The sequence below is a fragment of the Triticum dicoccoides genome, chromosome 3B (genome assembly GCF_002162155.2).
Source record: "Triticum dicoccoides isolate Atlit2015 ecotype Zavitan chromosome 3B, WEW_v2.0, whole genome shotgun sequence".
Lineage (NCBI taxonomy): Eukaryota > Viridiplantae > Streptophyta > Magnoliopsida > Poales > Poaceae > Triticum > Triticum dicoccoides.
Genome location: NC_041385.1, coordinates 241865414 through 241870635, shown reverse-complemented (window position 1 = coordinate 241870635; position 5222 = coordinate 241865414).

Sequence of the window (5222 nt, the reverse complement as noted above, 5' to 3'; positions counted from 1 at the left end):
CATGTCGACGGACGGACGGACGGACGGGCGCACTTGCTCTCTTCTCCGGCGCGGCGAGGGTGGATGCTTCCTGATTCGTTTGGATTTCGGTGGTGCAGGGGGGTGGGCAAGGGCGGCGATTAGAATAGGGGAGGACGAGGCCCAGAAGAAAAACCCTAATAATAAGCACAATGGGGGCATCGCACCAAATCTATACTCAGACAAGTATAATTTTGCCCCACAAATATGGTCAAGGTTTTAGTGCATGTACAATGGTTCTACCTTAACAATGCCACATAGAATAAATGATGAGGTGGAGGTGAGAGAAATCATAAGAGAAGGCTTGTCTTCTCTTATATAAGAGAAGACAAGAGATGATCTCTTAGCACAATGTGTCACCACATTTTTAGGAATAGCTAGTTATTGAAGATAAGACTAAGAGATGACCCAATGTAGACATGTTTTTTTGTCATATCTAAATTACATGCAAGATTTAAAATAAGACTACCTTATCGACCATTGTACATGCCGTTAGAATTTCGGGGGTATTTGATCCAATTGACCGACCGTTCCCTGCGCTGTTACAGGGCGTCGGTGGTGGGACGGCCAGTACGACGTGGCTAGTCATGCTAATGACACTAGAATTGTTTTTCCTATTTATTTTAAGTTAAATGCATATATATTCTAAAATTTTAAAACACGAATTTAAAAGGTTAACATAGTATAAAACTTTGTTAGCCATTTTATAAAATGTTCCTGAAAATTTTAAAAATGTTCTAGTGTTTCAACAAATGTGTGTGGTTTGTCTAAAATGTGTATACAATGTAAATAATTTTTTTCGTAATGTAAAAAATAATCTGCAAGACTAAAAAATGTACATGCCATTTTATGAAAATATTCCCGCATTTCATTAAACAAATGTTCATCTCATTTAAGAAAATATTAAAATATGTTTTCATAGGTTAAAAATTTCCATTTCCACTAAAGATCGTATGCGACATTTTAAATGAATATTCAGGTATTTCTAAAGAAAGTCAAATTTGAAAAATGTTTACACGATGTAAAAAAATGTTGTGTTGTTTAATTCTTTATATTTCCAATATTAAATATATAATATGTATTTGCAAAATGTTACCATGTAATCAAAAAAGTGTTAAAACATGTATTTAAAAAAATCTGCGTCATAAATGTCTAGCGGTGTATCAGAAAAAAAAAATCTCGTGTGCTCTAAAAATGTACATTGGTTACTATGATAAAATGGAATATGTGTTAAAAAGCAATAAAAACTGACAAAGAAAGAAAGGAAAAGGAAAATATCAGAAAAACGAAGAAAGCCAATGTAGAACTATGAAAAAAACAGTGAAAATTGAAAAGGTTGAAAATAAATACAAAGAAAAACAAAAACAAATAAAATGCAGTGGGAAAATATTGAATTAAATCGGAGCAAAAAAAATTCGTCATGAGTAAAGTCCGGAGCAGAACCCAATTAATGGGTCGGCCCGCTGGTCGTTGCCCATAGGCGATTGCTAACTTTCAGCGCCGATTAGGCAACTTGGCGCCTGCAGGTTCGTTTGTTGGGCTGGTTTCGAAGTTGGCCCATTCCAGTACAAAACAGACCGTCCAAGTCCAGCGCGTGTTGCCCAACCACTACACTAAACAGGCTCTGGTGAATAATCAGGGCGCAAACTTCTTAAGAAGTAAGCATAGCCACGCTATTTATACTACATATATAAAATAGGAAAACATGATTTTTGCAAAAAAAAAAGTGTGATGAAAATTTTAAAGTTCACAGATTTCAAAATAAACCACGAATCAAAAAAGAGTTCACGAATTCAATGAAATTCCATCAATTTGGAAAATGTTCACAAACTTGGAAAAAGTTCATCAATTTAAAAAAAAATATTCAATTTTGAAAAAAATTCATCAGTTTTGAAAAAAGTTCCTCGATTTTACAGAAAGTTCGAAAAATTTAAAAAAAGTTCATCGAATTGAAAAAACAGTTCATCAATTTTCAAAATACGTTCATCATTTTTGGAAAAGTTCATTGATTTTCAAAAAAAATCATGGGTTTTGAAAAAAGTTCATAGATTTGGGGAAAAAATCATCACACTTTAAAAAAGTTCATCGAAAAATGAAAAAACTTCAAAAAATGAAAAAGTTCATCGATTTTTACAAAAAAGTTTATCAATTTTAAAAATCAAGTTCACAAAAATGTTCATCAACTTGAAAAATAAGTTCAATACATTTAATTGTTTTCATCGATTTGAAAAATAAGGAAGAAGAAAAAAAAGATAAAAAGGAACAAAAATATATAAGTAATAAAGGAAAACGAAAGATGAACAAAGTCGGATGAGGTTGTGTGGTTGGATGGTTAGCTCGTTGCGCCTTAGTATGGGAGGTCTCGCGATTGAGTCATCCCGCACTCAATTCTTTTGCGTTTTTGGAAACAGAAGGAAAAAACTGCAGATAAATGGGCCAGCCCAGTTAACGCGGCTGCGGGCGCCGTTTAGGAAAATATCCTTTAATCGGCGCCTGCAGCGTTTTTGGAAACAGAAGGAAAGAAAAAACTACAGAATAATGGGCCAGCCCAGTTAACGCGGCTGCGGGCGCCGGTTAGGAAAATTGCCTTTAACCGGCGCCTGCAATGTTTTTGGAAACAGAAGGAAGAAAAACTACAGATAAATGGGCCAGCCCGGTTAACACGGCTGCGGACGCCGGTTAGGAAAATTGCCTTTAACAGGCGCCTGCAGCGCTGAATAGGGATACCACGTGCGACGTCTAGTTCTGATTTTCCTTTAAGGGAACGTCTAGCTCTAATGGTCGCGCCCGACGCTGACACACAGCAAACAGTTTACACGAAAATTTTAGTTCTGATCATCTGATGAATAAATTAGTTGTGACATAGCCTAAACCACCGTGAGCGGAGTTTTCCTCAGTTAGCTTCAGGCACATCTATAGGTGCGTTTGGTTTACCACCAACACGCTAGCCCTACCAAAAAAAATTGCCTCGCCCACCAGAGTTGGCAGCCGTTTGGACTAGCGCCAAAAAAATCGGCTCGCCCAGCCCGGCCAGAGCGCCCGTGTGTTATTCTCGCCGATTCATGGGCGCGGCGAGGGCGCAGAAAACGCTCGCCAAAATAATTGGCAGCACGCTCTCGCCCGCTTGTTACGTGGGTCTTGTCAAAAGCGATTTTACGGCGGTCTCATCTGTTTGTTAAAAGCAATCAATACACCGGATTAATCGCATGGGAAGCTGCCTAATGACCGAACTGCTTTGTGGATGGATTTTTTCATCGACGTGTTCGTTTGGATGGATCAATGCCGTGAAAGAGCAAGTACAATAGAATGATGTAGGTGGGTTGTAAGGCTTTAAATATTATATTTTGATGAGTTGGATGAGAGAGAAGAGGGGATAGAAGAGAAGCGGGCTACTGATTAACAGTCGACGGTAGCACACGCCCCTAGACACTATATTAAAGCAAGTACAATAAGATGATGTAGGCGGGCTGTAAGACATTAAATATTATATTCTTGCTTACTTGAAAGAGAGAGAAGAGGAGAGAGAAGAGAAGCGGGCTACTAGTTAATAGCCGGCTGCAGCACGTGCTCCTAGGTACTTTGTGAGAGAGTGGGGTGGGCCATGTATCAACAAAATAGTGCATATTTATATCTAGCTATTGTACTTGTTGGCTATAAGCCTTGACTATATGTGACATGGCAACATCATATAGACAGCAGTTGGCTATATTATTAACCATGCTCTTAGAGAGGAAAGTGGGTCATGTTTCAACAAAGTAAGTACTCCCTCCGCTTCTTTTTAGTTTGCATATAAAATTTGGTCAAAGTCAAACTTTGTCAACTTTGACTAAGTTTATAGAAAACAAAATATCAAGATTCACAATATGAAATCAATATTGTTAGATGCGTCATGAAATTAATTTCCATACCATATAGTTTAGTATTATAGATGCTGATATTTTTTAAAACAAAGTTGGTCAGACTTTACAAAGTTTGACGTTGACCAAATCTTATATGCGGACTAAAAAAGAAACGGAATGAGTACATATTTATATGTGACTATTGTACTTGCGGGCTATAAGGTAGGCTATAAATGATGTGGCAAAATCATATAGCATACGAGTATATTATTAACCATGCTCAGCACAAAACACCTTTTACTTTTCCTTAAAAAACACACATTTTACATCCATTAAAATAACACACCTTTTACCGATAAAGGATTTCCCACCGCTTTGTATTATAAAGCAAACATCCAATACATCCAGCTCGCTGGGGCCGCGTCATAGATAAGCCCAAAAGAAAACACAAGAAAATAAAAGAGAAATAAATGGCGACATCGGCAGATCAACGAAGAAAGGAAGACCGGCAACCGCTGCACCCTCCAACGAAGTACCACCACGCTCCCAGCATCTCGAAGCGCCGCACACCAAGCAACACCTTCAAGAAGGAATGCGATGACGTCGGCGCTGTTGCCCGAACGAGTTCTAGGGTTTTCCCCGTCACACGAGGGATGGTGGGGAAGGGATATACCCGACGCCCCTTACGAAGGTTCGATGGCGCCCGAGGTGCTTCGAGGTGCACCACCCCAACATCCGCCCACTAGCTTGTGCCACCACGGTTACCGGACAACCGACGCCGCCTGACTGGAGTTGCCAACACGAGGCGTGGAGCGGGCAAGGAGACCCCGGCCACGGGAGCGACCACAACTCGGCCGGGGGGGAGGGGGAAACTTCCACCGCCGCAGCGGAGCCGACCGGACGCGAAGACGAGGACTTGCCGAGCCCCGATGGGCCGGCCGGGCCCAGTTGGACCCGGACAGTCCTATCGCCATGCTGCAACTCGCCGACTGAAGAAGTCCTCATCGCCCGAGACCGCTGCCACCATGCCACCACCAGGGAACGACGCCACGGAGCATCGAGCCACCGCCCCGCCCCGACCCAGATGGGGCCCAAATGGACCCAGATCTGGGCTGGGCGGGCGCCGCCAGCCACCATGCCGCCGCGCTGCCCCACGACCAACGGCCGCACCGCCGCGTCAAGGGCCACCGCGGCATGCGGCATCACCACCGACGGGCCACACTGACGCCGACCGAGGAGCATCGTCGCTAACCACCACCGTCTGAGCATGGGAGGCCGCATGCGGGGAAGGGCAGGCCCGCCTCCGCCAGCACCACGCGACCGAGGCTCGGCGGCGCTCGCTGGCGGCGGGAGGAGGAGGAAGGA